Source organism: Mus musculus, chromosome 2 (assembly GCF_000001635.26).
Source record: "Mus musculus strain C57BL/6J chromosome 2, GRCm38.p6 C57BL/6J".
In the NCBI taxonomy this organism is placed as follows: domain Eukaryota; kingdom Metazoa; phylum Chordata; class Mammalia; order Rodentia; family Muridae; genus Mus; species Mus musculus.
Window position 1 is genome coordinate 7,089,309 of NC_000068.7, and position 24,983 is coordinate 7,114,291.

General features: G+C 42.5%; 1 protein-coding gene across 3 annotated transcripts in view; it reads right to left on the reverse strand.

Moving 5' to 3' along the window:
- Celf2 (CUGBP, Elav-like family member 2) overlaps nucleotides 1-24,983 on the reverse strand; it is an 856,648-nt gene that overhangs the window by 549,615 nt on the left and 282,050 nt on the right. The gene's annotated exons all lie outside the window — the stretch shown is intronic.

Below are 24,983 nucleotides of genomic sequence, written 5' to 3' on the forward strand. Positions count from 1 at the left end.
CAGAGCTTTAGTTAACTCCTGAGCTGCCAGGACAGATGCAATGTTCAAGCTGTGTTCTTTGGATTCCCAGCCTGTCTTTGTTAACACTGGTGGTTTACAGCGACAGGCACAAAAGAGAAGCCCAAAGAGAGATGTATTGTTTGGCCTCCGGGAGGAAAGCCTGAATATTGATCTCCCAATCTTTCTCTTTTGTTTTGCTTTGCATTAAACGCTGGCATTATGTTCTTGTGGATTGTGTGCTTAAAAACTCAACTCCTTGCTGGTTTGAAGAGGGAAATCTAAGTCTCAGAGCAAAGCCAAACACACTTGCCAAGTTGCCCGTCAATGACACAATGCCAACTTCTGCTTGTGAACTGCCTTGCCTGGATTATTGCCCTGGGATCATTGAGGAGGAGGCAAGCCTTCTACTGGTGCCACAGAGGAGAATGCCAATGGGCCTAAACGGAGTTAAAGTGTGCAATTGTCCAGCCAGAGTCAGAGATCTAAACAGCTTATTGTTCATCTCCCTTAAGGTAGTAACTATAGCAAACACACCAGATATTGCCTGTATAGTGTATTTATTTAGAAACCAAAGGATGCTTTAGCATATGAAATATTATCCAGCTTGTCTATCAAGCAAGGCCAGGCGTCCCACTGTGACAAAGGATGACTTTTCCCTTCTCCTTTGCTTTCTAAAAATTCCAATATGTTTCAGATCAATACTTTTGTAAAGTAAAATAAAACTGAATTACTGAACAAAAAACAAATTCATACAAAAATCTAGTTCAGCCTTCAAAAAAGAAAATTAGATTAATCATAAAATTACTATGCCAAATTGCTATGCGTTTCCAAGCCCTTCACTTCTTATGGTTGTGAAATATAACAAGGAATCCACAGATACTGTTGGTATGTTTTTTGCTCTCCAAAGAGCCTGGGTAAGACATTTTTAGCAACATGAATACAATGTACAGATATGCCCAGTAACTGGTCTAGGATACAATGTACAGATATGCCTAGTGACTGGTCTAGGATACAATGTATAGGTATACCTAGTGACTGGGTGTAGGACCTGTGTTAAACCAGGGCTTTCTAAGTCTATAGGGCAGTCTAAAGGATTCTCATGGTTAATGCACAGTATAGGTGAGCCTGACTCCAGTCAACTGCTTATTCACTAGGAAAGAGCATCTTCTATTGAGTCAGGAAGACTGGTAAGGATGTGTTAGAGTCATAAATGTAATTGTAATGGACTATTTATAGAAAAAGCAATGTGATTTTTAAACAAATCTTTTCCATGACTATAGTTAACTCACAGATCAAGCCAGAAGGAAGAAGCCAGCAGTTTGCTATTCGAGCAAAGGAAGCTGGGTTTGGTCATCTGCTCCCTGACAAGAACATGACACTACCTCCTGCTCTGAGCCACAGCACCAGAGCAATACAGTGGTCAGCTGCCCACAATAATATTGTGGCTGAACTGCAGATGTCCCACATTGGCTCTTGTTGTTTTTGCATACTTGGTCTCTGACTGGTAGTGTTGTTTGGGAAGGTTCTAGAACTGTTAGGAGTTGGAGTCTTGCTGGAGGAAGTACATTCCATAGGGGCAAGCTTTGTATGTACAAAACCTGACCTGAGTTCATATTGAAAGCAGAATTAGTTAGCACACAATGTGAACAGTTAACTACAGAAGTAAAACCACAGAAAATTGTAGAAGAGACAAACTAGAGGCATGGTAATTTCTGACTCTGCTTTCAAGTAAAAACAATTACAAAGGACCCTCTTAAATAAAAAGCAATGGGTAAAAACAGTAAGAAGGAGAGACTCATTTTTTTTTAAGGGTGAGACCCTGGTAGGTCAGTCACTCTTCAAGGTAGGGACCAAACCCAGGAATGTTTGGACAGTGAAAATTAGACCTGATGGGTTGAGAAGGGAGAAGGGACAGGTCAGAAGGTGGCTGGGCAAGTAGGGTAAATATGGGCCAGCTGGGGATGTGTGAATGCAAATGGGGTGTGAATGAGATCAAATACATTGTATGAAATTCACAAAGCATTAACGAGAATATCATTTTTAGAAAAAAAGAAAATCTTACATATTTGAGTTCTGTTAGACCTTCAGAGAAGTGTTGGATATATGAAGGAGTTATAAGAAAGCTTAAATATCCAACAAGGCACATTACATAAAATCTATGTTTATATGCACATTTTCATATCTATGAAATGGGAGAGTGTAACACCACTAAAAAGGTATTTTGATGGCATGACTTGAAAGAGTTTAAATATAAAGCAAGCAATGAAGGCAGGACATTATAAACAATGTGGTAACGGTATTTTATCTTGTTACCAAGAATTGCGTGATTGCCCCAATCTATAGAGAACTGCCAGTATAAGAAGGGGAGGTGCTCATTAAAACACATCAATTTTCCATTCTATCTATCTATCTATCTATCTATCTATCTATCTATCTATCTATCTATCCATCAATCTATCTGTCTGCATGCCTGTTCATCTGTCTATCCATCCATCCATCCGTCCATCCATCCATCCATCCATCCATCCAGGCATCCATCCATCCATCCATCCATCCATCCATCCATCCATCCATCCATACCTCCAGACCTCCACATCCATCTACCTGCCTGTCTGTCTATCTCTCTGTCTATCTACCTTACTGGAAGCAGCTTTATTGGTTCAGCAGTCTTTTTTTTTTCTCCACATCACCTACATTTTCTTCCACTCCTACTGAAGACAGCATGGGGAACTTCGCTCTAATATGAGAGCAGGTAGCAGCAGTGAGCTGGCTGAAGTGGTTCATTGTGTAAACTACTAGGACATCCCATAACCATTCAGTTAGCTGTGGCTTTTCCAATGGAAAAGAAAGCCTGTAAAGGTGTAAGCTTGCTCTGCCATGCCATCTTTTCCACATAAAAGCTGATGGTCACCTTACAAAAGGGGATCAAAACTGAAAAGGGAGCACAGCCACTGAAAACTGCACTTCATCTGGGAAGAAAAAGAATGTACTGGGCTCAGCTGATTGAGAGCAACGATAAAAACAACGGACAGAAACCACAAAGCCCTCTCTTTATGTATGGACAAAGAATGCTTTTCACAAAGCTCAAAATCCATTAATTACAGAATCACTGCTGGGTACTGTACACATCTTGCCTCACCTCTCCCTCCAGTGGCCTTAAGAGGCTTCCTGGAAAGCTAGTTTGACACCACTTTCTTGGTAATACTGTTTTTGCTTTTGTTTTTCTTTAATTTTTTATGGGAATCGGAGGAACACAGAAGAAACTGGATTTCCTCTTTAACAAGCTTTTGTTTTTCTATTTTTTTAAAAAAGATATATTTATTTTTATTTTATGCGCATTATCATCTGGTCTGTGTGTGTACCATGTTCATGCATTGCCCAAGGAAGCCAGAAGAGGGAATCAGCTGGCCTAGAATGATAGTTAACGATGGCTGTGAGCTGTTGTGTAGGTGATGAGGGCTGAGCTCAAGGGTCCTCTGCAATTACAGCTAGTGATGAGGCATCTCTACAGTCCCTCTATTTTGTTTTCCTAAAAAGCATGTTCTGTGTTTAAAGGGCTCGGGATGTAGTACAGTTGAGAGTGCTTGCCTAGCATGCTCGGAGCACCACAGATGCCTGTGATGGTGGTTCACCTCTGCAGACCCAGCATCGGAGGGGTAGGGGATGCTCACAGCCACTCTGGATTCATGAGAGACCCTGCCTCAAAACAACATCAACAACAACTAATAAAATAAAGAAGACAAGATGGAAATCAATTATACTAGCATGAAAAAAGCCCTATGTCTTTGGCATTAGGTTGGCAATAAGGACTTTGTTTTTAGAGAAAGGCTTGATCTAACCTTTTAAATAAGATTTTTTTTTCCTCGTGTGTGTGTGTGGTATCAGACCTTAAGGGCTTTCTTCTTGCTGAACCACCAGAAAGCAAGAATTCTGATTTCTTGCTGACAATGTTTAAATGAATATGCCAGTTTATAATTAGAAATGCAGGGAGGGAGAACTTTTTATAACTGAATATTTCACACATATTAAAGTTATCACAAATCCACACAGTTCTCATCCCACTTAATCTAGTGCTCTTCTACAAGGCTTATTCACTCGTAGATTTGAAGTTCTTTTCTGAAGTGTTGAGTTCAGTCTAAAGGCAAGTGTTTGGCCCACTCCTCTCCGGCTCACTTTCTAATGCTTTCCTTTGTGTGTGTCTGTGTTTCCACATGGCTTTGTTTTAATGACATAATTCTAGTTGGGGGTGGTAAGCACAGGGGTAATACGTGTCCTAGGCCAGCCTGCATTGCACAGTGACACTCTGTCTCAAAACAGACAAAACCACATTCCTACTCCTTAATCCTTATACGTGAATAATAATTGAAGGGAGTAAGCTGTAAATGTTTTCTTCAGAGGCATGGGGGAGTGTGTTTACATCCACTGCACTTTGATATTTTTCTTTTTCACTATGCTTAACTCCAGAATACATTTTGCTCTTCCACCTCTCTAGGGAGATGGTAGACCACCTGGTCACTATGGCAACATGTTTCCCTGTTTCTCCATCCCTCTCCCTACTTCTTTAGACTTCCTGTAAATAACAAGAAGCCGTTTGTTTTCTGTTAATTTGGCTTCCACTCTTGGAGTTGAATCACGATATGCAGAAAGCTCATATAGGAGTAGGGAGACAACTTGGTTAATTATGTTCTTGCCTAGTGAGCATGAGGACCTGAATTCAAGTCCAAAAACTGTCTAAAAATAAAAAACAATAAACAAGCAAACAAACACATTAACTTCCAAGTGGACATGGTGGTGTATGCTAATCACCTCACTGCTGAGCAAGCAGAGGAAGGTAGACACTGGGCTCACTAGCTGGTCTGCTTAGATTTCTTGGCAAGCTCTAGGCTAGTGTGAGACCCTGTGTTAAAAACAAAGAAAGATAGATGGATGGTACTTGAGAAATGATCCTTGAGGTTGTCGTTCACAGGGACACATACCTGCACATACATCTACCCACATGAACACACACACACACACACACACACACACACACACACACACACAGACCCACAGACCCACAGACACAGACACACACACACACACACACACACACACACACACACACACACAGTAACTTCATTTGAAAATATTCAGTCCTTTATGGGTGATAGGTTATTTCCCTGCCAGTGAAATGAGCCAATTCAAGCCAGATTAGATTATATAGGCAGTTTTTATAAAAGTTGCTCTCAGGCCAGCTCACTGGTCCACGACTGAGGCCACTGAAGTCAGCACAGAGAGAGAGAAGGGGGAGAGGGGAAGGAAAAGAGAGAAAGAGAATCTGTGAAGAGAGAGGAGGGGAAGATCTGGCAGACCCGCCCCCCGGGCTGGGAAGTTCAGGGTTTGGGGGTAGGGTATGTTAGGCAGGGACTGAGGGATGCTGGGAGAACTTGGAGGTCAGGCATTTGATAAGTAAAAAATGCACCTCACTACCCTGTCCCAGGGTCTGAAGCCTTCCTCCCATGCAGAGCTAGTTTATAAAAAGCTGCCTACCATGGAGGCTTAGGTCACCTTTGTTGTTGAATCCATTCCATCCTCCAGACTAGAAGGATCTGTCCGTACGGGCATTCAGCTGGCCTGGAGGTTTTTATGCATTATTGTTCTAATGTTCCTATAAACATTATGAAGTATGAGGAGCTATCTTTGTTCTGGTTTCAACAATGCCAACACAAAAGCACAGATGAAGTAGCTGAGCCATTAGACTACGGAGCAGCCATTAAGCATACATATTGCCTTCACAGAACCATGGCTGTATGTGCTGAATAGCTAATACATTGCTTCCCATACCTCTAACTTGGCGGGGAGAACACTTAAATATTATTTTTTCAATTTTAATGACACATATTTTAATATTTTAATGATACCACAATATGGTGATCATAGTTGGTGGCTCTCTTAAGCTTATTTTCCCAGACTTTTCTTATCCTTTGACCAATGTCTTGGCAATCCCTTACTCTCTCCCTGCTCCCTGTTCCCACCCTGTGGGAAACACCACCCTATTCTCTGCCTCTGTGAAATTACCTTTGTGAAGTCCATGTAACTTAGATCACATGGTATGGCTTATTACATTTAATATAATGCCCTCCAGCTTTATCCTTGTTACAAATGACAAGTTACTGTGCTTTTTAGGGCTGGATACGATTCTGTTGTATGTGAATACCACATATTTATCTATTCATCCCCATGAAAGAATTTAGGTTGTATGGTGGTTCATATTGAATGTCAACCATATATGTTTAAGAGTAACCATGGAAACAAACCTCTAGGCATACCTGTGAGGGATTTTATAGATTAGGTTAATTGGCAGTGGGAAGATTCCACTAGTTGTGGGTGGCACCATTCCTTACGCTAGGCTTTCAGCCTGAATAGACAGGAGACAGTGACTGCAATGTAGCATTACCTCCTGGCTATGGGAGCAATATGGGCAGCTGCCTCACGCTCCTGCGGCCATGATTGCCCACCATGATAGACTGTATCTCTTCACATTTCAAGTTCATGCAAACCTTTCCTCCTGTTTATATAAGGTTTATTAGATATTTGGTCATAGCAATGAGAGAAGTAATAAATGCAAGTTACTTTCAGTTATAGAATTCTGTGAATTATGCCACACCAACAGGCTAAAACTGTTGATTTAATTTCCTATGCATAAACCTGAGGTTGGGGTTGCATCTCTGGGAGAGTTGTGCCTTAGCTGGGGGTTTTAAAAACTCCAATGGCCAAGATGCTCTAGAAAAAAACTGAAATAGAACCTCAGAGGCTGGCAATCCAGGGCCAGTGTTGTTCAAACTTCCAAGGGATGTTTGTGTTCAGGATGAGCTGGGTACCGCTGCATCATGCAGTCTTCTCTGCTAATCGACTTGATTTAGCTGCAGGGTGTACAGATTCTGCCATGCTCCTTGGCCAATCTGAGAGAGCATTCCCAACAGAGATGAACTTTCTGAGTGGTGAACACAAGAGACTGTCCTTACTGATACGGGCAAGTATCCATGAACTCATTGATGACCTATACATCAATGGTGATAGGAAAAGGTGGAAGGAAACCTTTGCTCTCTATTCTATGCATAATTTAGCTGGAACATTTTCTATACCCTCAGCTGTCTTTGGTCCTTTGGCCACTTGATTTGGACTCAATTTTACCATTAACTGTTGTGGATAGCCCTGGGGTTGCTTGTATTTTGATGCCAATTCTGCTCTCCTGGAAGGGGTTGTGAACTAGGAATGAGTCACATCCTCAGGTGACTTCTTGTGAACCATCCCCTAATGAATAAAAAAGCCAATCACTGGGTGAGTAGGCGGGACTTCTGGATTGGATAGGGAAAGAGAGGAGGGAGGAGAGAGATAGGGTCCTTTTGGACTGGGATAGCATGAGGACAAGATGTAGTTACTAGTGTCTCCTGGTTTCAATGGTGGATCTGTTGGGATTTGTGTCTGGGGGATTTAGATTTAATAAGGATTACAAGTTAGAATTTTAGTTATTGTGCCCTGTGATTGAGTTACCACTGTTTCTGCACTAAGTTTGTGTTGTGTTTTCCTTCACACGGTGGCTCCTCTGGGTTCAAGAGAGAAAGGTACACTGTCAAAGCGTGAGTTTGCCTGATGTGCACCCCAAAGGCCATGGGGATTTGACGCACGGGGCTGGCATGGTAGTGACCTGTCAGCGGGAACTTAATGAGTTGACTGGAGAGATTTTGGAACTCTGAGTCGAGGATATCCATGAGAACTGGCTGGCCAGTCTGCAAGGGCTGAGAGTAGCAGGGTATAGCTCTGGAACTTGCCACCATTTCTTTTTAATATTTCCCGCAACAATTAGCTTTCATGGAACTCTGGCTTGTAGATGACAGGCCTCGGGGCTTGGGAATTCCACAGCTTCTACAATCATATGAACCAATTTCTCATAAAGAAATTGTTTCTGCTTCTTAAAGACTCCTAAGGTAGACCCCAAACACCGTCTTCTCAGAATGCTCTCTTTGTTGGAATTATTTGCTTTCTTAGCATTTCTGGGGTGACTAGAGGAGAGGGGAATGTTTTATCAACACACATGTTGCTTATTGAAACCTGCTGGGCCCCTAAGTGGAGCAGTTATTGGAGTCTATGATAACCCCAACTTAATACCACTAATAGGCTAAGCTAATTAGAGTTATGTTGATATGCAGGGTTCAGGATAATGGTGTCACCAGTGCTTGCAAATACCAGAGGCTATGGCTGCGTGAGTTCCTTGGTTTGGTACTGTTCTCTTGATGTGACCACACACCATAGTCTCAGAGCAGGATGGGATATGATCTCCACAGTTCTCCTCTCTACTGTGACCCAAGCAATGGCACAGAGCATGGGCTCATAGCTTCTGCTCAGAGTGCAGGTCTGTGGGGGCCATTTGCTCTTGTTCCTTCCAGATAGACATAAGCATAGGACTGTGTGAGGTTGGAGATCTCTACTGTTCTTTTATCTCTAGATTCCACACCAAACAAACAAAGTAAGAATTTAAATTCTATGGGATATCCAAAATATACTATGAAAAGTTTTTTTTTTTCCCTTCAAATGAAGTATGAGTTTGTGGCAGTTTGTATATGTTCTGCCCAGGGGATGGCATTATTAGAAGGTGTAGCCCTGTTGGAGTATGTGTGTCACTGTGGGCATGGGCTTAAAGGCCCTCATCCTAGCTGCCTAGAGGCCAGTATTCTGCGAGCAGCCTTCAGATGAAGATGTAGAACTCTAGCTCCTCCTGCACCACACCTGCCTGGATGCTGCCATGCTCCTGCCTTGATCATACTGGACGGAACCTCTAAACCTGTAATCCAGCCCCTGTTAAATGCTGTCCTTATAAGACTTGCTTTGGTCAGGGTGTCTGTGCACAGCAGTAAAACCCTAACTAAGACAGGTTTATTCTGCTTATAAAGAACAAAGCAAATTCAAACAAAACCAAAAAAACTCATCACTGCCAGATCTTCAAGTAGGTAAAGTTATTATATCTACCCATTTCCATCCTTTTCCATCTTACCTTTAACCTCATCCCTGTCCAGTTTAACTCTCAGTCTTTAACAAGTCTTCCTCCAGTGACACAGGTCATTGACAGGTACTTCCTGATATAGGACATTAAAAATCTTTCTCAGAATAGTGCTGATTTTGTGGGAGAGCTTATGCTCAGCTTGAGTGAGGGCCTTAATTCAAAAAGTTTTTTTTAATAGCTTTCAGACAGATGAGCCCATTTTATAGATAAACAAATTAAGGTAGATATTATAAAACATAGTGATTCTCAATATTAAATACACCTTAGGGGTTTTTAGGGAAAACACTTTAAAATTGCTAATACCTAGATCTCATTCCACACTATTTGAATTCGAACCTTGAGAGAAGAGGTCTGGAGGAAGCTATCCTAGTTGAGGCTGCTGAGAATCAGAACTCTGGGCTGTATGCTCACAATGGTCCAGTTTGTTACCTGTATGTAGGGTTTGGCCCCATATTCCTCAACAGTAATCAAGGAGAAGACACAGGAAGAAGGAAGGACAGGTAAAGGAATAAGCATAGAGGGAGAAGCAGGGAGGTTTGTGGGAAGGAAAGGAAAGTGGCTTCAGAATAAGGAGCTGGAGAAAGGATGAAAGGAGCTGAAGGGGTTTGCAGCCCCATAGGAGGAATAGCGATACCAACCAACCAGATCCCCCAGAGCTCCCAGGGATTAACCAGCAAAGAGTACACATGGAGGGACCCATGGCTCCAGCCGCATATGTAGCAGATGGCCTTGGTCCTGTGAAGGCTTGGTGCCCCAGAGTAGGGGAATGCCAGGGTGGTGAGGTGAGAGTGGGTAGGTGGGTGGATAGAAGGAGGGGGGGCGATAGGATAGAGGGTTTCCGGGGGAGAAACTGGGAAAGGGGATAATACTTGAAATGTAAATAAATAAAATATCCAATAAAAAATGAAAATGCAAATAAATAAATAAATAAATAAATAAATAGAAGTTGGTGGACTCACGAATCAGGCCCTGGCTTGACTCAGGGTTTATATCTGTGAAATACACGACTCTCATTTGTGTCTGTGGCTGTACACTACCCATATGCTGCAGTTGTTTTATTGACTGTGTAGAAAAAGACCTTGGCAGAGAGATTAGGGCAGAAGTAGCTCTAATTTTCTGGCTTCTGGATTTTTCGCTTGTTCCTGAAACCATTGCTATATTCTACATTGGCAAGAGTTAAGTGAATGGTGTTCCGCTGTGTGAGTGTAAGATTCGGATTGAGGGGAGCACAGGTGATGTGAATGGTGGGCTGTTCTGATGGCTCAGCACTGAAAGGTGCTTGCCACAGAGCCTGGCAAGCTTGCTGCAGTCCCAACAGCACCCGTGGTGGAAGGAAACAACTGACATTGGCAGGGTATCCTTTGACCTCCATATGCATCCTATATACTCACATATACATATGCAGACACACTCACATGCACACACGAACAAGAATGAATGAAGAAGGCTCATGGTTAAATGCACACTACCTACTGGGCTCTTTACAGATACATTGTAACAAGTACTTAGTGTATGTCTGATCTCTCTGTGTGTGTGTACATGTGTGTGTGCTTGTGTGTATACATATGTGTGTATATACATGTGTGTACCTGTGTGTGCATACAGAGGTTCATGTTTGGTGCCCTCCTCATTCACTGTCTACTATATTTTCGAAGGCAGCCTCTCGCTGGGTCTGAAACTCACTGATTTGGATAGGCTTGCGCAGGTAACTCCGGATACTCCTATCTCTAGGTCCTCAGTGCTGAGATGAGAGAAAAACAATACCATGTTCAGTTTTCCTTTGTACAATGTAGGTCCTCGGAACTAACTCAGATTGTCACTCATTTGCAGCAAGCACCATACTGACTAACCCCTCTCGCTGGCTTCCCTTTTTGCTCCACTGTTTACCTGTGACTAGCCTTCTGCTAGCAACATATTACCATAAAGCATTTATAGTTTCATTAGAGAAAATGGAATGATTTTTTGGGGGTGGGGGTGCTATAAAAATGAGGCTCACAACTCACAGGTGCAAAACTCCTTTTCTTTTAACTTCAATAACTTTATACTCCTATCACCAAAGAGTCTCACAGAATTTTCCCTTAAGTCTAACAACACATGTCTCTGCTCCTTTTCCTAGGCTAGGCTCTGGGAACTTACAGTTTACTAAGATCTGTGGGCAGGAGGGTTACCCAGTGCTTGAGACAGCTGTTCATCTGTGTGTCTGCTTGGATACAGAAGGGGTAAAGCGCTGATTGCCTTATACTCTTGCCTATGTGGTTCCTCTAGGATGATTGTTTCCCTCCATAGGATCATGGCATCTGCCATCACATCATTCTGCCTTAGACTATGAAAGTGGAACTTGGCCTCACATTCCTTGTTCACTATTAGGTTTTAAATATGAACTATTCCCCAAAGGCTCATGTCTCAGAACATGTGGTTTCCGGTAGATGGCAGTGCTTTGGAGCGTTGTGGGATGTTTAGGAGGCGATCGATGCCTTGCTGGTAGAGCTGGGCCACTATGGGTGACACACTATGAGGTTTGATAACTGGCCCTACTTCCTGCTCGTTCTCCGCTTCCTGACTGGGCATGGTGTGACCAGCTGCCTTTCACTCTGTACTTTGCATGCCAGGATGGACTGAATTCCCTTGACCTCTGATATATCTTTCACTACTAAATTGCTTCTTGCCAGGTATTTTGCCAGGGCAATGAAACAAGGAACTAATACCCCAGCTCTCTGGCCAGTTGAATTCATCTGTAGTTCCGTTGTCCTTCTGAAAGTGATTAGTGGAATTCACCCATCTTGAATCTACTTGTGCTATCGGAAGTCATTCTTCTTTAAAAATAGATTTATTTTATTTTTAATTATGTATATGAAAGTGTACCTCTGTGTGTGGAAGTAAGAAAAAGACTTTAACTTCCTGGTGTTGGAGTTACAGGTGGTCACAAGCTACCTGGGTGCTAGAATCCAACTCTGGTTCTCTTAAAAGCAGCAAGAACTCTTAACCTCTGAACCAGCTGCATGAGGCAGGCTTTTGTCTTGTTTTTTGTAGAATTTAAACAGGAAACAAAGCCATAGACCTGTCAAGTAGGAATGATGTGTGATCCCAATGCCTTATAAGCAAAGAGCTCTGAGAAAAAGGAGACATAGTCCTGGCAGGAAGCATCAAATGGTTTTTTAGTTCCTTAGGGTTGAATGTATGATTACAGAGAGGTACGAGAAATCAGTTTCGAAACAGAGGCAGGCGGAACCAGATCATGGAGGACTACAAGATCATGTTTGGCACTTTGAGGGCTAGGGCCGATAACTAACCACTGAGGAATGTAAGCAGGGAGAAAACAAAGTTTAGCATGTTAGAAATAATTGTCCTAGTTGTAAGATGAGACACGGACAGCAAAGAAGTGGGTCTGGGGTAAGAAAACAAGTTAAAGAGTGTGCCACTGTCACCTGTAAGGGGTGAGGGAAGATCTTGATGCAGTTGTGTCGGGAAGAGAGGAAAGGCAGTTGAGCAAAAACGACTTGGGAAGGTAGAAAGATCCTGAATAATGCAGAGTGAGCGAGAGAGGCAGGTGTGAGATCTAGGTTCCTAGCTTGATCAACATACTATATACGGTACACTTCTTAAGTCAGGGAGCACAGGCTGAGAGGCCAGCTTTGGAGTGATGCTTATGGACTCAGTCTGGCAGTTGCTGAATTTGTAGTACCCAGAGACATCTTTGTAAAGGTGGCAGATGGGACAGCCATATACACAGAGCTTAGGATGGAGACCTGGGATGAACCTGCAGGATGAGCATCATTAGCATATCATTAGCATATGGAAGTACTATAGTGTAGAAGTAATTTGCCTGGTCTTGTTGCATGTGAAGTAAAAAGAAATGAAGGTTAAAAACATTTTACTGCAGAGCACTTACCACGGAAAGCAAAGAGAAGCCTATGAAGGAGACTGAAGAGAGAGCTTTGAACTGGCAATAATATGGAACTCAAGGAAAAAGCATACCCACAGAAGAAGTGTAGGCAGCTGGGCTGATCGACACTGAGGAAAAACAGAGTACAGAAGACCCAAGCTCACCATGGACATGTTGACCTTTGCTGGATCATTATCAGAAGAGCAAAGACAGCACGAGCCAGATGGCAGTTGATCACAGAGCTAAGGGGACACAGAGAACCATCCTTCGCCCAGTTGTGAACTGTTCTTTCTTATAGTTATTCTTTGACCCTCCAGCTGTGACGTGCTTCTTAGAATAAACTCATAATTTTAGGATAAAGTTCATCATGGCCTAGAAGGCCCCCCATCCTGACCCTTGTCTATCTGGAATTCCATAGCTCCCTGCTTCCTCCCTCCAATCTCTGAGGTCATGGGCATCTCCTTTCTATCTTGCAGACGTTAGAGGGTCATTCCTATGGCAGGGTCTTTGAAGCAGCCCCTTCCCTGAGTCTCCCTTCTTATGCTCCAAGTCTTAACTTAGAAATTGATTCACCTGAGAGCACATCCCTGAACAACTGGAGAAAGCAATGCCACGCAGACTCACTGTCGCTGTATGCATCCACCGTTTTACTAGTAACTGTAAGGAGGAGGGGACACCATTCCTCATGGTGGACAAGGTACAGTGGCTGGGAACGTCCCTGTCTGCTGTGGCAGGACATTGTAGCACAGCTTTTTACACATCAGGAAGCAGAGAGGAAAACCAGAGCAGGCTTGACTACAGCTTCAAAGGCCCGCTCTCAGTGAAGGGCCTCTACTAGCCAGGTCTCACCTCCTAAAGGCTCCTAAGCCAGAGCCAACGTATGGGGACCAGGTGTTTACACACATGAACCCTTGGAAGGACATTTTATTCTCAAATGGTAACACTTTCAAACTGTAAGCTTGAGATTGCATTTAATCTCAAACATGTAACATGCAATAGTTAGACATGTAAATTATTACAGGTAACACATGTCCTATTTTAGCTTCATTGTAGTGTCTTCCTGCTCTGTACATTTGTACATTCATTTATTTGTCTGTATGTATTGTACACTTTTCTTTTTCTCAGCTAATACAGAGATCTCGGATTCAGGGACCTTAGCTGTAGTTCCAGTACTGAAAAGAGTCCAAAGTAAATGCTCAACAAATATTTCCTGGGTGATTGAGTGTCAGGGATAATACTTAAAGAAAATCCTTCAAAACTTTTACCAGGGTGAGGCCTGGTGCTCAACAGAGTACCTGTCTAGGAAACATGAAGCCCTGAGTTTTGTCTCTAGCACTATAGGAAAATAATGTTGCCAAAGTTATCAGAAAGACCAGGTGTAAAGACACAATTCTGTATTGCTAATACTTTTAGAAACACCTCCCAGACAACACTAACACACTACCAATATGATATTAATGTGAATATAATCTGTAACTTAAAATAGACTAGGACATAGTTCTAATATAAAATCTATTCGAAGAACAACCAGAGGCATGCTCACTAAGCTCAACTTCAGCTTGCTGGTCAAGTCGCAAGACCTATATCTTCCTAGGAGCTTGGTGTTCACTAATGGAACATGCTAAGCGTTACATCAGAAGAATAAGCACATGTGCGCAAGGACTTTTCAATCTCATAATGAAATCAAACAGAATGAAAGGGATGGAGCTGAGGGGTAGGGCAGACAGCTGTCAGTTAAAGTGTTACTGCTGGAAAGGTTTCAGAGGAACCTACCTATTTTAGCTCTCAATACCTTTATCCATGTATTTTTGTTTTCTTTTGCTATGCATTCATGTATCAGTGCTCAAATGATAGGATCCTCAGAACACTATCTTCAGACATCTATAACTCAGTTCCTGCAACAGTCTTAAGGAGGTAGAATATAAAATTGTGTGTGTGTGTGTGTGTGTGTGTGCATGAGGATGCATGGGGGGAGGGGTGACTTTTTTTCTGATTTCTCAGTTTTCTAGAAATCATCACCATATTTATGTTTAAAGAGATGCCTCCTTCTATCTGTCTGTCTTTGTCAACTTACCTACCTATAGATCTATCTATCTATCTATCTATCTATCTATCTATCTATCTATCTATCTATCTATCTATCTATCCATCCATCCACACACACACACACACACACACACACACACACATATATATATATATATATATACATATATATAATCTGTCTGTCTGTCTATCTAACATCTATTATTTATCTATATCTAGATCCATAGATGATCTAGAAACAGCTAGACAGATCTATAGCTCTAAATGGATTAGGTACATAGATAGATAGACAGATAGATAGGTAGATAGGTTGGATAGATGGATAGATGATAGATGATAGAAAATTTACTTTTTTCCTGACAATTGACTCATGCTGTTACCCGAGAAAAGGCTATACAAGCATGTGTCAGGCTGTTTTGAATAGTCTGTGTTGTCTCCCATTCCAGTGTTTCCAGTGTAGCCATATAACCCTTTAAAGGTATACGTCCTAATGAAATGTTACTCATGGTGCTGAATTCCCTTCTGCTGTATGGAAATTCAAAGCAGCATTTGCCTGGATTAAAGCTAACTTTGTTTTATTCCCCAGGTGCTCTCTCTTTTTTTAAATCTCCATTCTTTTAATATGTTCAAATAAGTGAGTCTTCTTTTGACTTGACACATTTTCACATATGTTGCTTTGATCTTTCGCATCTCTTACCCAGATGGGAGCTTTCCTAGGAAATAAAGGACTGTGTTTAATTGTCTCATGGGAACAATTTAAAGGGGAATCCAGAGCCCCTCCAACTCTCTGCCTCCAGCAGAAACAAGTAGCCATGGTGAGTTTGGTGCTTTTGACAAATTTCTCTCAGTCACATTTGCAGTGGTACCATGTCCACAGCTTTACCTGGGTGCATCCCAAATTCACTGATTCAGACCATAACTTCTCATTGGGACCAAGTGGCAGCACATGTGTGCTCTTACCACAATGATGTGCTGTACAAAACTTAAGTTATAAAAAGTTAAGAGATGGCATTTCAACTCAGAACTAACTTTCATGTACTTTTAATCATATAAGGAAGTATTCATATATATATTTGGGAATTCAAAGCTGATGCTTAGAAATCTTTTTTTGGGGGGGTGGCATCTTGTGGGGTGGCATCTTATTTTTGTTAATTTTAGTTTCTGTTTTCTTCTAATAGAAAGAGAATAGAAAGAACATAAAGTTGGGCAGGAGAGGGGAAAATAGGTTCAAAATATACTTTATGGAAATTGTTTTTCAATAAAAGATCTAGAATGGAAAACTTTACATGTTATGGCCGAAACTAAATTTAAAGAGCTCAGATGTCTTATTCAAAGTCATAGTGCAGGAAGAGCAAGATTCTTCAGAATGCCTCCCATGTAATAGTGCATTTCCAAGCTCCTCTAAACTGGAACCACAAGAGCTGGAGAGGTAGCTCATAGCAGGACCCTTGCCTGACCATGTTCCCCGGGGCCCCGGGCTCAGCACTAGAATCAAAGCCAGACCAAACAATACCTCCAGATCTTCCAGAACTGCAGGGAATTTCTAAGGTAATCGGAGCTGATTTATTCTTTAATATAAGAATATTTCTGGTAAGATATACGGTCCAGTTGAAGACCTTTTCTCTGAGCAGTCAATAGTCATATCAGTGAAGTTCTCTTCTATTTTACTACAGTATGTAAGATGTGTTGCTGCATAAGTTTCCTATCTTTATAAAGACATGAAGCCAGAGAAATAAACAATAACACTGTGTACATAGGAAGAATTACACACACACACACACACACACACACACACACACACACACACACTATCATCTATCCTATCTAGTTCTTAGGGTTATCACTGCTGTGTTTAAACACCACGACTAAAGCAACTTGGGGAGGAAAGGGTTCATTTGGCTTAGGCTTCCACATCACTATTCATTATCTTCAGGACAGGATCTCAAACAGAACAGGAACCAAAGGCAGGAGCTGATACAGAGGCCATGAAGGGGTGCTGCTTATTGGCTTGCTCCTCATGTCTTGCTCAGCCTTGTTTCTTATAGAACCCAGGACCACTAGCTCAGGGATTGCACCACTCACAATGGGCTGGGTCAGGGAGGATTGCTTCTTATTGGCTTGCTCAGTGTCTCATGCTCAGCTAGTTTTATTTTACAGCTCAGGCTTACCTGCCTAGGAATGGTGCCAACCACGATGGACTGGGTGTTCTCTCATTAATTGCTAATTAAGAAAATGGCCTATAAGCTTGCGTGCAGTGAGATCTTATGGAGGCAGTTTCTTAGTTGAAGTTCCTTCCTCTCAGATGACTACTGCTTGAGTCAAGCTGATATAAAACTAGCCAGCACACTGGCATTCATCAATCTATCCATCCATCCATCCATCCATCCATCTGTCCGTCTATCTGTCTTTATATATATCATTTATTTATTTGTCTATATAATCTATTTTAACTATCATTTATATGACATTTATGTATCTATCCTCAATCTTATTTACCATTTATCATCTAGCTATCATCTATGATCTATTTATCTTATCTGTCATCTATATCAATCATCTACTTATCTGCCTACTAATCATCTATCATCTGTTATTATATTTATCCTCTCTTTGTGTGTCTCTCTTTTTCTGTGTCTGCTTCTGACCCTGCTCCTTTCTTTGACCCTGCCCCTGGCTCTCTGGATTTTGTTCGCAGCAAATATGTAAAATCAATACTGTTGACTCCCATAACTGGAAAGGGTACTTAGCCAGTACCCATGACAGTACCCAAGAACTTTCAAGAACCTAAATCAGGAGCTCCTGTCAGTTTTGTTTTCTTGAATTTGCCTTCATTTCGTAAACTCTTTTAAGCATCTGACCTGGGAACACAGCCACGGTGCCTGTAATTTACACTCTGCTGGCAATACCACTGTAAACTGTGGCTCCCATATCTATTTCTGAATCTCTGAAGAAGTCTCCAATGGGACAGCTTGCACCTTGTGTTCTGAGCTCTCCAGAGGAAAAGGGCCCTGAAGTCCCCTGGGTCTATTTTCAGTTAGGTAGGGGGTAACACAAGGAAAAAGTGGGGAACAGGAAAGCTTTACAGAGAGGCGATCAATCACAGTCAATTACACAAAAAAAGCTATTGACTTGAAGAGCCAAAACACTCATCTCTTCTTCCATCTCTCTCCATTAACCTTCATTTTAAATGGAGATATTTGCAAAAATTCAGGCTCCCAGACTTTATCTCCGAGCCGCTGAATTAGGACTTATGGAGGGTGGGGTGGCCAGGAGACGTAAGTGTTAAAACAGAACCGTAGGATGACTCTGTTACATCCCCAGACAAGAACTTCGGTTTTAAGTCAGTGACATCAGTCCATTTCCTGAGCTGGATAACATATCAAACAGTCTTTAGCCATCGATACCTTATCACAAATGAGTCCTATTACAGATTAGTCCAATTCACTTAGCTTAAGATTCAAATGCATAAGAGACGTAGGACCAACACAGTTTAATGAAGAAATGAGGGATTAGGGCTGGCACTAATGGAGCTTCACTGTAGGGGAGAGAGACCACAACATTTCTATATGTAAATATAAACCAGCTGGACTTCACATTCCATCTTCTGGCCTGTCAATGATTCTAGCTCCCCGACACACTTATATGTGTTATACCTTCTCTTTAATCTCACATTCCCACTTTGTGATTATACTGTTTGCTTTCCATACATATTGGCTAGAATTCTCGTCTCATTCTAGAGCAATAAAAGCACCCCGAAACCTCTTCTTCCTAGTGGCCTTACCCCTCAAGACTTGTAAACTCTAGATTAGTCCTATAGTTTGCTTTATCATATCCTGTCTCCTAGCCACAGTGGTGAGAGATTGCCTAACAGGTTTCTTACTTGCCATGTCCCTGAAAAAATTAGGGTGACCTGTCCTCAAATGTCATATTTAACTGTGTTCAGACTTACATCTTTACTTATTGTTTTCTATTCTCAGAAAACAGCTCTCCTCTTACATAGCCAGTACCACCTCTTCCTCCAGCCATTTACATCACTTCCTTGGCCCTCTTAGATCCCCCTTCTATCCCTTCCTTTTGAGGAGTTCTCTTTGCCTTCCCCTAAGAAATCAGATTAAAGAATATGTTTGTGATTCATTCTTCTTCTCTTTCTAGAGCTGGTGATCTCATATATCCAGGTCAAAGCTGATATTTCTAGATCTGGCTTCTTTCCAGATGAATATTCTGAGACTTAAGTGCTGATATATCTAGCCCTGGTTTTATCTTCTTTCCTGATAAAGCTGTAAATGTTATACCCTGCTCTACCATATCTTTAGATCCATGAAGTTAGCCAGCACACCTCTGTTTTCCCCAATCTCAACATCCCACCGACGACAAAATCTTGCTGAAGCCACCATGAAATGATGTCTTTCTCTCCAATACCTTTCACTGGTTTTGCACTGTGACATATACTTGATACAACTTAAAGGGGGACCAACTCATTTTGGTTCCCAAATGCAGAGGTTTCAGCTTACGGTGGTTGGCCCAGCTCTTTTGGGGTTGTGGTTAGATAGAATATCATGATAAATAGGTATGGAGGAGCCAAATTGCTTCCTTCATGGATGACATGTAACAGAGGGAAGTGGATAGAAAGAGGCAAAGGGCAAGATATGACCTCAAGACTATTATTCCAGAGGATGACATTGTTTCTCACAGCCCCATTTCCTACAAAGTCATTCGGCTATGAACTTCTCAATGGAACAATCCCTTAGTGAGGTTAAAGCCTTCACTTTTCACCCATTTCTCAGTAGAACTGAGAAGCCGGTAAGCTGTGAAGCATAATTTAGTCACATGAGCTTCTGGGGAACACTTCATTCATTAGTTATCACTCTCAATAGCCACGTTACTTGCTCAAGTCTTTATCAGCCTTTTTTGGACAGTTGCACTAACACTATTGTTTGTCTCCCTAATGCTATAAAGAAATTAGAACATGAAACTGGAAGTGGAATTCTGTGATAATCTTATTTAAAATTCTACAGTGAGTTGATGTCCCCTACTGAATCAGGAGCAAGTTCCTTATGATGATTAAAGGTGCTGTACAATCTTATGTGGCATATGTTCTGCAAGTAGCAAGAATGACCGCAGTTCTCTTCATGTGTTGTGCCAGCCCTGGGCCTTGATGTAGGGAGTTTTCTCTATAGAGCAGGGCTTGCCTCCCTCCCTCCCTCCCTCCCTCCCTCCCTCCCTCCCTCCCTCCCTCCCTCCCTTCCTTCCTTCCTTCCTTCCTTCCTTTCTCTTAATGTGTGTGTATTTGAGCAGAGTCATGTGCCGAGGCACTCACATGGAAGCCAGAGGCCATCTTGTAAGACTGTCTTTATCCTGCCATCTTCACGTGGAGTCTGAGGGAATCAAACTCAAGTCGCTAGAGTTACATGGCAAGAATGTTGCCCATTGATCCATCTTAACCCCCACCCACCCCTACCCACTTATTTTACCAACTTTTACCTATCCTTTGAGATCTGGCTTAAAAGTTATCTATTATTTATCCCCTTCTCCAGTTTTGGAGAAATGCCAAGATTGAGAGGACCTGATGCCATGCTGTGTATTAAAATAGGGTCACAGCTTTAATCTCTAATGCTCAGCGCATAGTTAGTCTATAGTCATGTATAGTCTATATCTATTTAGTGCATTGGTTGGTCTATCAGAAACCTAAGGAGGGAAAGATTAGAAAGCCAACCACAAATAAGTCTACAGAAGTTGTATGTTGATGGGCATAGGTAAGTAGGCATAAAGCATGTAGAGGGCTGTATGGAAGGGTTATGCCTGGCAGAACGCTTTTCAGAGGAACTAGTCAAGACACACATAAGCAGGAGGCCTCATTTCCATAGTCAATATCTTTAGTAATCTCAGTGCAGGTGTAGGTGCCCATAAACAGTAGCTATGGAAACAGGGATGAAGACCAAACCTGAGCCCACACACCATGTCTTCTCACAATAGCTGATCCAGCTCCCATTCTTACTAGGTACCCCACCTCTTCATGGCAGGGGACCATTGCTTACACACAACAGCCAGGCACCTGTGGTGTGTGTAGCAGTACCTTGAAATCTGATGGAAGAGGCAATCTGTTCTTCTTGGATTCAACATCTTCACCATGTATGATTCTCCTCCCTTCCATTCAGAGATCCATTCTACTTATCTATACCATCCAAGATTGTCTCAGAAACAAAGAAAGCACAATGGTCAGGTTGTGGAAGGATCCTCGTATTCTATGTGACACTTCACCTAGACCAGTCAGTCTTATACAACAATTAAGTGACCTATTAAGGACTCAACTAGGACACGACTAGTTTGGAGATGTCCTAGTTAGCTTTATTTGTCAACTCCATAGAGCCTAGATTCTCAACCCAGATAAGATTGATCTATAGGCATGTCTTTGTCCAACAGGTTGTCTTGATTATTAGTTAATGTGGGAGAGCCTGGCTCAGTGTGGGCAGCAACATTCCTTGATCAAATGGTCCTGGGCTAAATAAGAAAACTAGCTAAGTATAAGCCTGTGAACTAGCAAGCAGTGGTCCGCCATTCTTTCTGCTTCAAGTTCTTGCTTGTGTTTCTGGCCTGACTTCCTTCAGTGATGACTGGAACTTGTAAGATGATATAAATCCATTCTTCTTCTACATTGTTTTTGGTACCTTTTCCTCCCCCCACAGCAACAGAAAGAGTTTCTAGAATAAAGGGTAGTATTTGCTAGGTGACCGGAGTTTGGGAACCAAGGGGAAAGAGGATTGGCTACCTCTCACTACTATGACCTAGACACCCAGCTAAGCAACGTGTGCTTCCATTTTTTGCAAGCATAGTTTCTACCAATTTAGATTCTAGTTTCCAGGACTGTGGCTGGGACCTTTTCATCGGGGCCTAAGGGTTCTCAGGTGAGCATGACCAATAGAGCAGCTATTATAAATTACCTGCGGCCTGTTTGATCTTGGCTGTCATGAGGGTTTGTTAGGGTTGTGAAATGAAGCAGAGGACATTTCGGGCCACTGGGTTAGAAGTCAGGCTTATTAAGATCCAAAAGATATGAACAAACTACGAGAACAGGTAGCCTCGTTCCAAGAAAGTACAGCATTCAGAAAAGTCACTGGAGTGTTCCTTGTCTTGTCTGTGCTGCTAGATGAGGATGCGTCATGAGAGACTGCTTGCCTCAACTACGGGAACAGGAAAGGACATCCAGAGTCTCAGAGATGAACACCCAGGATCGTCTGGCTGGTGGGTGAATTATACAGAACATCCCCGAGGCTTGCTGAGCCTGAGGGAACAGATGGTGGAAGCTTCATAGCAACCATGCCCCTAGGACCAATGAACTCCAATCCCTCCTATGCTCTGATTTAGGCACGTGGAATTAGGCTAACATCACTTCAGGTGAGTAGTACCCACTATGCCATATGTAGGGATAATATTTAATGAAGCATATCCTGCATTAGTATTTTATACACATTATTCTCCATCACCTTCTAATTGGCCAAATAAAGAGCTGAATGGCTCATAGCTGGGCTGGGAAGTTAAGGCGGGACTTCCTGGCTGAAGGAGAGGATTTCAGGTGAGAACTGATGCACAGGAAGTTGCCAGATGGACAGGGGTGAAGAAACAGGTGCCAGAGAGAGACTAAGATGAACAGGTAAAATGGGCCACATGACAGGACCCTGGCCAGGCCGGAGTTGTCAAGTTGAAACAGTTGAGAAATCTGCCCAGCTATAATGACCAAAGTTTATAATAAATATAAGCCTCTCTGCTCTTATTTAGGAGCTGGGACAGTCCCAAAGAAAGTTACAGTTCCATACTTATATGTCATTGTACCAAGCACCTCCCACCTTATGCCCCGAAGCTTCTAGTTTTGTAAGAACTCAAGTGAAAGTGATGATTTGGGACCAGCTCAGAGCAAGGCTTGTGGATCTCACAAAAGTTCAGGATCCTCATTCCATGAAGTCAACTTTGCCCAGTAGGTAATGGGAGTTGGCTGTTACATTCTTTCTCCTCCCCTGGAGACACTGTCTGAAGTTACAGATGATCAGATGGCATTTTGGACATCAGCCCCACAAGATTCAGCAAGTGGCAATACCAGACGTGGGTCCCTAAGGGTGGCCAGCTTGGCAATAGTCATTTACCCTTGGAGTAGCTTGCACTCTTTTTAGATTTCTTTGCCCCTTAATCCTACTTTTTTTTTTTTTTTGAGATTGTACTTCCTACAAAAATACTACACATAAGCTTTTGCCTCAGGCTTTGCTTTCTGGGGAGCCTAGCCAAAGCAAAATTCACATCAAAATGCAAAGATGTGAAGCAGAGAGAGATTTAGCCCATCTTGAAGACACACCGGCTTGGAAGGCAGCAGAGGGGATGGGAGTGGGGTATAAATGCTGTCTGGAACACAGAAGAGACTATTTTTGTCGTGGTTGTGTTATTTCCTGTTTTAAAGGTAGAGTGCTGGTTCATGAGACTGTTAAGAAGACGACCCAAGGAGGGTGAAAGTAAGCTTGTGAGATGTAACAGGGTCAAAGGGTGACCCTTCTATGGATGCTTTTCCTGCCATGCCTGCCCCTGGCTTTTTCTTTAGAGCACTGATCCCCAGGATCCTTCTGGTGGACCTTTGTCCTTTCTTAGGTGGCCTCTCCTGCAATGGACAGAGCCATTCTTTTGTTGAATTAGGTTTTCATGAGTCACTGTGCTGAATTTTGAAGCATCCCACCATAAGTGTGTTTTGTTTAGACCTCATGTGCACGTGGAAACCCCGGCTGAACCGATGAGAGTTGCCAAGAGCAAAGGCAACTAAATTGCCAAATAGAAATTTTGTGGAAAGTATGCATTTTAGAAACCCAAAACAAAACCCAGTAACACTCGAAGTAGCTTTGATCTGGAAGTTTTGAAGGGAGGCAGGGTCTCCTTTTCAAATATGGGCTGTCGTGTCGGAGTTTTATTGACCATGCCATACAATAAAGCAGGCTATTAACAGTCTCCTGGCAAAAGATGTTAATCTCCCCAAAGTGTCCTACTGTCATCCACTTACCTTTCTGGATTTCTACAAGGCCACAGTTGCTTTGCTCCCAATAGAAACAAATGGCTGAATGAACAGGGAAAGCAGGAGGTGCGGGGCAGTCCGTTTCCAGCTCTTTCAGACAGCAGCGCAAGCGGGAAGCACTAATTCACTCTGTCTACAATGCCTTATCCATTAGCACTCCCTCATTCCTGAATTAAATAGTCCCGAGCTGGCCGAGTCACCACGGAGAGTAATTAACACAAAATCGAGGTCCTGCATGCTTCAGGTGACATGATGGCCTGCCTTACCTGTCACCAATACATATTCCTGGCGACCAGCGCCTGCTGACTTGCACTTTGAATAGTTCTCCTCCCTCTTCATGTTTGAACATTCGCTTTACAGTTGTATTTTATGCTTTTTTCCTGGCAAAGAGGCCTTGCTTATGCCCAGGCTTATGCTTCTTCCTTTTGTTAAGCACCGTTCTAGAGTTCTGTGACTGTATTCTCATGAGATGGCACACAATAAAGAGTATGCACATTTCATTCTTGCTAGAGTCTACCCGTTTATGCCCAGGGCAGCTCTGTGAAGTGTGTCACTTCAATCCATGACTATCCAGAGCGCATTTTCCTGTCCTGGACTGCCTGGCCAGGTTGTGGGATCTGGAGGGCCTGTGTTTCATAATCACAGATTGTTGGAGCCTAAGTAAGTGATCTCCACCCTCAAGCCCATTAGCAAATTCATCTCACAAGCAAGCTCACAAGGCTCACAACAGGGAGAGAGTTGCTTCCCTGGGCAGTAAATGGGAAGCGTTGAAAGCTGCCCCCAAATGTCCAAAGATCACAAGTGCTCAGATGACTTCTCACAAGAGAAAAACCCATTGCTCCATGTGTTCGAATTTAGCTAGCCTTTGCTCTCAGTGACATCCTGACTTATGGACAATCTCATGTGATTCCTGGTTTTTTTTTTTCTCTCAGTTCCCAGGGAGCAAGTATCTATCTATTAAGCACATGCTC